The 8,740-nt window shown below is 48.2% G+C and overlaps 1 pseudogene; it reads right to left on the bottom strand.

Moving 5' to 3' along the window:
• Nucleotides 1–1,310: 1,310 nt before the first annotated feature.
• LOC118011590 lies at nt 1,311–7,668 on the bottom strand (annotated as a pseudogene).
• Between the last annotated feature and the right edge of the window lie 1,072 nt (nt 7,669–8,740).

Below are 8,740 nucleotides of genomic sequence, written 5' to 3'. Positions count from 1 at the left end.
TCAAGATAAAAAGCTTTTGCAAAGCAAAGGAAACAGTCAACAAAACCAAAAGACAACCGACAGAATGGGAGAATATATTTGCAAATGACATATCAGATAAAGGGCTAGTATCCAAAATCTATAAAGAACTCATCAAACTCAACACCCAAAGAACAAAGAATCCAATCAAGAAATGGGCAGAAGACATGAACAGACATTTTCCCAAAGAAGACATCCAAATGGCCAACAGACACATGAAAAAGTGCTCAATATCGCTCGGCATCAGGGAAATCCAAATCAAAACCTCAATGAGATACCACCTCACACCAGTCAGAATGGCTAAAATTAACCAGTCAGGAAATGACAGATGTTGGCATGGATGCGGAGAAAGGGGAACCCTCCTACACTGTTGGTGGGAATGCTAGCTGGTGCAGCCACTCTGGAAAACTGTATGGAGGTTCCTCAAAAAGTTGAAAATAGAGCTACCATATGATCCAGCAATTGCACTACTGGGTATTTACCCCAAAGATACAAAAGTAGGGATCCGAAGGGGTACGTGCACCCCGATGTTTATAGCAGCAATGTCCACAATAGCCAAACTGTGGAAAGAGCCAAGATGTCCATCGACAGATGAATGGATAAAGAAGAAGTGGTATATATATACAATGGAATAATATGCAGCCATCAAAAGGAATGAGATCTTGCCATTTGCAATGACGTGGATGGAACTGGAGGGTATTATGTTGAGTGAAATAAGTCAAACAGAGAAAGACATGTATCATATGATCTCACTGATATGAGGAATTCTTAATTGTAGGAAACAAACTGAGGGTTGCTGGAGTGGGGGCTGGGGTGGGAGGGATGGGGTGACTGGGTGATAGACACTGGGGAGGGTATGTGCTCTGGTAAGCGCTGTGAATTGTGCAAGACTGTTGAATCTCAGATCTGTACCTCTGAAACAAATAATGCATATATGTTAAGAAAAAGAAGAAGAAGAAGAAGGTAGCGGGAGGGGAAGAATGAAGTGGGGGAAATCGGAGGGGTAGATGAACCATGAGAGACAACGGACTCTTTAAAACAAACAGGGTTCTAGAGGGGAGGGGGGTGGGAGGATGGGTTAGCCTGGTGGTGGGTATTGAGGAGGGCACATTCTGCATGGAGCACTGGCTGTTATGCACAAACAATGAATCATGGAACACTTCATCTAAAACTAATGATGTAATATATGGGGATTAACATAAGAATAAAAAAAAAAAAAAAAAGCCCCATGCCATGTAGATAATGCAGATATTCTAGTTGTCTGGTCAATGTACAAAAAGCAAGCACCAGAGGAGTTAAATCCCATTTAACCAGGACAGTGTAAGAGATCGAGAGGAAACCACTCTTTTATTGATTTCTTATTGCTGGAATTTCATATTCATTTCCTCTTGCTGGATGATAAAGCCAGGGGATGGGAGAGATGGTACATTTACTCAGCTCCCCCTTGCTCAGTCTTGGGAGGGGACAAATTCTTAGCTGGTGGATCCACTGCCTTTGTCTCTTTGCCAACTTGTGCTTTAAGGTTTTCTGGGCATCTTCATCAGTAATTGAAGTTGTGGTGGTTCTGACACTGAGGTGGCTGCTGACCTTGGATCTTGTCTCCTTGATTTTCCTTATCTTTTTCATTGTCATCCTCTGTGGGCTGTCTTCGGCAGGCGGGTCCATGCGAAACAATGATCTGTAACCTGATACCTCCTCTGTCTCAGTGGTCTACCTTGTTCTCCTGTACCCTGGTTGTCAGCACCCTCCATCCCTTCTTCCTGCTCAGGAGTGTTGGAACCCTGGGGTCAGTGCCCATAGGCTGTCCTCACGGAGAGAGATGGGAACTGTGCCTGCGGTTGGGCTGGTGCTGTTGGGCCCGGCCTCTTTGACCCTTCCTTCTTCCCCTCATTGTCACTATTCTGGTGATTGCTTGAGGACCCCTGTGATGTGGATAGCATCTGTAATTGTTACAGTGTGCTGTATATTTATCACCCTGCCCTGGAGCTCCACCAGGGCCCGTCATGTTTGCTGCCTCCTCAAGCTTTTCTCCTTCAACATCAAACTCCAGTCTGTCTCTCTCCTGCACTGTGAAGGTACTTCCTGGGGTTATTCTTCTTTATGGCAATCTGATGTACAGATACATCTTCCTTGGTGTCGTTCCTATTTCTTACTTGAACAATTTTACTGTTTGCTTACCTTCACTGCAATGACCTTGTCCCCATCAATAGGCATCACCAATGTGAGGCTGCCTGAGCCTCCACTCCCTGGGCTGCTGTCCCTACTGCCTGGCTTCATGTGGTGGTATTAAGTTAGGGGTGGTGGGATTGGGAGGCGGGTGGCTGCTGGGTCTGGGCCTCAGTGTTGATGGTTGTGGGGATGGTGACTGGGGCTGGCTGTGACTTCTCGGTGGAGGGTGGTGGCTGGGGAGATGGGGGAGATGGGGGATATGGTAACTTAGCCAGTGGTGGTGGTGGGGCTGCTCTGGGATCAGGGATCTGGGATCTCTCAAGTCCCACTACCAGTGGAACTCTGAATACCTCTCTAAAGAACTTATCTCGAAACACAGTCACATTCTGAGAAACTAGGGGATGGGACTTCTGTTAGGTGAATGTCCACACTTCTGAACTTCAAAGTAGGGTCACAGCCAGCAGCATCAACATCCCCAGGGAACTTGTAAGAAATGCAATTCTAGGCCCCACGTGACCCACTGAAGCAGACACCTGGGAGTGGGGTACAGCCATCTGTGTTCAAAAAGCCCTCTGGGGTATTCTGACCCAGCTACAATTTGAGGGATGACCTTGCCCTAAGAAAAGCTCAGAGGATCTGAATTCCAGAGCCATAGGTGCCTTTGGTGGAAGTTCACCTCTAAATATACATCAGGCAGAGAACGAGAAGGAACGTTTGCACGATTTTATGCTTATAAAGCACAGAGAAAATGTATTTTATTCATTCTTAGCATAAAGGAGCTGCTACTATAAGGCACCTATCCCTAAGGTGCCCAGAACTGAGCTTGTTTGCCTGAGGTCACACCAGTTGGAGGCTGCGACCCAGGCAAGAAAGGCCAAACCCAGGTAAGCAGGTAGGGCAGGGAGCTGATAGGGCAGGTAGTAGGAGGGAGAGGACAGGTAGCAGGTGGTGCAAAAAGTGCCACTCTTAATTTTTAAGATGGTAAGTGACTCAGCAATCCACCTAGCCTGGAGTGCTGAAGCCAGGATGTAAATTCTGCTTTTCGGACTCTTTGGCCCTGTTAGTACAGATCTTACACTTAGATATAAGTTCCCCTGAGCCACCCTGTCCACCCCCACCCCAAGCACCATTTGTTCCTGGTGTTGGAATCACAGATGCTCTATTTTCTAAAGTCCAACATCTTCCTTTGAACTCTTATAGGCAGCAAATTCCACTCTTTGTTACCCGTGGGTGTCCTGGGTTGTGGCGTGGTGTGGTTTGTGTTTTGTCTTATGATGTGTCTGCATTCACAGGGTCTATCTCCTAACAAAACACAAGTGACAAGCCCGCTGCTGCCCTGGGCTTGCTGATGCAGTTTCTATTTCTGGAAAGCACTCCTGCCATAGCTCAGCCTGCCAAAACCTCAAGCAGGTGATCACAAAAAGCCTGACTCTCAGTCCTCAAGGCAGGCGTCCTACTGCAGACGGGAGCTCAGTAGCCAGCACCTGCAGGCCAGGAAGGACACCATAAACAGTCAGGGTGCCTACTGTTAGTGCCACCACCACAGCGAGTCTCAAAATGGTGACCTGAGGCTCCTTGAACTTCCCACACGAGGGGCTGAGAGCAGGGTCTCATTTCCTCTTTCTCCATCACTCCTCTCCTTTCAAGTGTCTCATCTCCCACATTTGGGGAAGTGATTTTTACCTAGAGTTTCCAGCTGTCTTTACTTTTTCAAGGTGGCTCACTCTATGGCAGATGGGAGGCATCCTGCCCAAATGCAGACCAGCCCTCGGATGCCCACAGGTGTCCCGGAGCCAGGTCAGCCACCCTTTCCCCCAGGAGAAGCCAACAGCCCCTCCTCTGCTGTCCCTCTGGGCCCAACCCCCAGGCAGCAGCGAGCCCAAGGTAAACTGCCCTCTGCCCGTGGTCACCAGAGATCTAAGGCTGCAGGCTCCCTTCGAAGCTGGGCGCCCAGACAGGATGTGTCCTTGCCTGTGCTTCAATGTCAGTTTGTGCAGGAGAAAGCTCAGCTGTCTTTCCAACTTTGTCAGCAGGAGGTGCCTGGCCCCTGTCCCTCAGTGTCGGTGGCACATGTGCTTAGCATGTTGCCCTGGGTTGTGACATCATCTGCTGTTCTGCTCTCAGTTACTTCCTTCTGGCCCAGGGGAACATGCCATGCATCATCAGTCCTGGCTGGCCTCTTGCTGGTGCAGGACTGAGACTTCTCTGAGCAGGACTGGGGCTTTCTTAGAAACTCTGGCCCTGAAACTTTCTCGGACTGGGGAGGAGTTTTCAAGAGCAAAGCCACGGACACCAACAGGCAGCCGTGTGGTTGTGCAGAAAGGACAGGGCTGGAACCTCACCTCTGCTGTGGACCAGCCCAGTCACCTCAGACCAGTGGCCCATCTACACAGCACTCACTCAAAAATGACTAAGGGTGCTTACTCTGGGCCGGGCACTGTTCCAGGCACCGGGACACAGCAGCGAAAGCTTGACAAGGTCCCTGCTTCTGTGGGACTTCTCTCCTCGTTGGGGAGACAATCCACAGCAAATAGACAAACCAGAACAGCATCGTGGGGAATGATGAGTAAAATACAGAAAATTTACAATCAGGGTTGGTGATGGGGGCTGTAGCCACTGCAGGGATACTTAGTGCAGTGTCTTCCCCGTAGGAAGATCTGATTATTATGCATCGTAATAACTGTGCGACTCTCAGTCCTCTCAGTGACAAGGAAGTGCTGCCCGGAGCAGGGCATCCCGCCTCCAGTCCTCACTTAGAGTCCTCACAGAGCAGTGACACTCCCCTTCTCGGCCTTGTGACGAAGGACTGGAAGAATAAAGGCCGACTGATGAGCAGGGCGGGTGTTCTGCTCAGCGGGGAAGTGGGCATGAGACTAGCAGCTCAACTTTGCCGGGCAATACCGGCGCCAGGCCTATTTCCTCACTGAGTTCTTGCTGTTAACCCACAGCCAACCTGGTCTCTCTGGTGGAGGCCCGTGACTGCAAAAGTCCCCTGCAGCATGCCTGCAGACCAGTCTGGTGGGACTCCTGATCTGTCTCCAACAGGGTCCTGAGTGCACCTATCGGTGGCCTGTGCCCTACACCACGAACAAGGAACACAACCCCCATGAAGAGGGGCCACAGTGTGATTGCATTTAAAATCAGTTTCGCTCAAAACCTGTTCTTAAATGTTTATAAAAGAATGGGACAGAGGTCTTTTAGGAAAGTGGTGTATGTGAAAACCAGTCAGGGGAACTTGTTTAAGGAAAGGGAATCCTTCTGGAACTGGGAAAGTGTTCCTTAGGAAGGAGGGGTCAAAGTCTGAGGACAGGACCGGAGGAGTCTGAAGCTCAGAGAATGGGAGGAGGGCGGCAGGGACAAGACCAGGAGGATGCTGGTGGCCAGGTGGTGGCACCACGAACTGGCAGGACAGGGCGTGTGAGGCGCTAAGTCATGTGCCGCCAGAGGCCCCTTTGGAGACAATGTTTTGGTATAAGGAAAGCTTTGTCTTTCCTTTCTTTGTTTTTCTTTTTCTTCCTAAGGGGGATTGAGAAAACATTTCCCCAATCTCCAGCTAAGGGGTTATGGTTGGGTTGACAGTGGACGGGAATTAGGGACACTGTTTATTCTGCTCAGCCCTGTACTATTTCCAGTCTACAAACTGTATGCCAACAGAGCCAAGAGATTTAGGAAAACAAAACACACTAACCTCAAAGCATGTACAAAGACGCAGCCCCACACATCCAGAGTATAAAGCTTTTGGCCCTGGGGCCTCCATCCTATGGAGCCCATTATTTTTCCGGACGTTTCCTAAGCAGTGTGGTTCTGCCAGGCAAGGACTGGTTGGAGACACGGAAGCAAATCTGACACTCCAGGGGTCCATCTCTGTGGGTTTGCTTTGAAGCATCACAGGCTTTTCTGATATCAGAACTGAATACCACTTCTTTCCGTAGTAGTACACCCCTGCAATAACAACACAGTTGGGTGACATCATGTCTTCATTCCAAAGACCCTGGGAGCAGCACCTGCACCACCACTGCTGGGGACAGGGTGGGGGTTTGGGGTCCTGGGATAGCTCTTCCAGGCCGCGCTGCCTCTGGAAATCACCACAGGCATACGTCTTTTTGCGCTTTGCTTTATTATGCTTCGAGGATACTGTGTTTTTACAAATGGAGGGTCTGTGGTGACCTTGCAGAGAGCAAGTCGATTGGTGCCATTTTTCCAACAGCATTTGCTCACTCCGTGTCTCTGTGTCACATTTTGCTAATCCTCACAATATTCCAAGCCTTCTCCTTACTACTATATTTGTTATGGGGACTTGTGATCAGTGATCATGACTCACTGGGAGCACAGAGGATGGTTAGCCTTTTTTAGCAATAAAGTATTTTTAATTAAGGCATGCACATTGCTATTTTAGACTTAATGCTGTTGCACACTTAATAGACCACAGTAGAATGTGAACATAACTTTGGTGTACACTGGGAAGCCAAACAATTCATTTGACTCGCTGTCTTGTGATACCTGCTGTGTTGCAGTGGTCTGGAACTGAACCCTCGGTGGCTCCGAGCTGCAGATGCCCTCGACGTTGTCAGCTCTGCCTGACACACCATCACAGCAGGAGGGTCGTGAAGAGCGCGAGTCTGCCACCCAACACGAGACACGACTGTTTAACGGGACAGACCTATTTCCAGGACAGAGATGCTGATTTGGTAAGATTTGGGCAATGTGCCTAGATTTGTTCTTTTCTGTTTGTCCCAATCTATGTTTCTCCCCCTTCACAGATCGCTCATGTCCCAACTTCTTACCTGAATCTCTCTCTGCAGCACCAACCCAGAGTTTAATAAGTGGCATGTCTTAAAATGTCAAACGGGTGAACGAAAGGGTTCAGAGGATACCAGCTCAAAACATGCCACTTCAGCATGATTGTTTTGAGCTAAAGGCATTTGAGATTCAACAGATGCAGAAGGAAGCCTTCCAGGAGCTTTCCTTATCTGAATAAAAGCAGAAACTTCTGAGAAATGAGGACTGCCATAAATCCCCTCTCCTGGGGAAGTTTTACTGCTGGGAGGAAGACAAAAAGTTGGCACCGAGATGGACCTGCACAAACAAACCTTCTTCCATTAGCGCCCCGCCCCCCCATATATTTACCTTCCCACAGTTTGCCACTCTTGGAAGCCTAAACCTTTCCTTCATCTTGTCACCCTACAAACAGCTACGGAAGTGCTCGCAGTAACCTCAGTAAGAGTGGTGACACAAGCTCTGTGCTTTCAGGGACAAATCCCTGTAAAGGGGATTTGTGCAGTCCACGTTTGGGAAACGGAGCCCTGGAAGCCCCCTACACACCACCAGCTGCTCCAACAGTCTCTCACTGGTGGACTCATCACAGAGCCAGCAATGGCTCAGTGGCCTCCACTCTCACTTAAGCTGAGGCGCGAGGTCCTCACCAGGGTCCGGATTTATCCAGTTGACGTTGCCTGAGACACACTCCACCTGCTCTGACATGCAACCCAGAAAGCGAGTTGTCTGTAGGCTGCCACGTGAGGGTGTCCAGCAGCTCGGCCTCCCACTCCACCAGACATTCCCACCACTGGAGTGTCTCCTGTCGGTTAACGCAGGACATCAGTACCCTCCACAAAATGGCAGGACAGTAAATGAGAGGAGGAACAGGGAATGGAATTTACTCTGAGTTCCCACCACACACTTAATTTTCACACAACCCACCAGAAATAACCACTGTTATCCCCACTTCAGAGATTGGCAGGCTGAGACTTCCAATTTCTCACCAGGGTCACAGGCGAGTAAATGGAAGAGCTGAGATTGGAACTCAGGTTTGTCTGGCTCATTCTACTTTTTTTTTTTTTTTTTTTTTTTTTTTTTGGTCAGAGTTGACCCAAATCTCAAAAACAGTTGACACAACTTTACCAAGAATATCTGAGAGATGAAATTAAACTTAAAACAAAAACTGAGCTGTGACCATTCAAATGCAGTTTTGCTAATGCCTCCCATTCTGATTCCATTGTTTTATACTAATTAGCCGTTGAGCTAAAAGGGAAACTCCCCAAATCTAGCAACACCCTCAACATTTGCCACAGTGCCAAATTATTCTAGGTCCTAGGAAAACACCAACATTGTTCTGTTTGTATGAGGAATATTCAAGTATGTACATGCTTAAAATGGAAATAAAATCCAGTTTCCCAAGGGATATTTTCCAGTTTCCTGATTTAAAAAAAAAAAAAAAAAAAAATGCCTCTTTCATTTGAACTGGTCCTGAGAATGTTGGTTTAGTTAGAAAGTGGGGTTGCCAATGAAGTGCCCTCCTTGTTCAACAGCTGGACCCTTGCCTTCCCCTCAAAAGATAAGGTTTGAGGTAATTAATGAGTTTTGGGGGGCTCTTAGGCTGGATGGCCCATTTAAAAGGATACCCCGTGAAATTTCTTATTAAAAAAAAAAGTCATGATTTAGGGGTCTGCAAGGACTTCAGGAAAGGAACAGACTCATCTCCCTAGAAATGTCTATAGAAAACACTAGAAAACTCAGAAAGCAAGGAAGAGAGAGAGAAGAGATAGAAAGCATT

This window comes from Mirounga leonina, unplaced genomic scaffold (genome assembly GCF_011800145.1).
Source record: "Mirounga leonina isolate KUSES-001 unplaced genomic scaffold, KU_Mleo_1.0 Mir_150, whole genome shotgun sequence".
Classification (NCBI taxonomy): Eukaryota; Metazoa; Chordata; class Mammalia; order Carnivora; family Phocidae; genus Mirounga; species Mirounga leonina.
The sequence above is the reverse complement of the archived record's forward strand: the minus strand, read 5'-3'. Positions and strand labels throughout refer to the sequence as shown.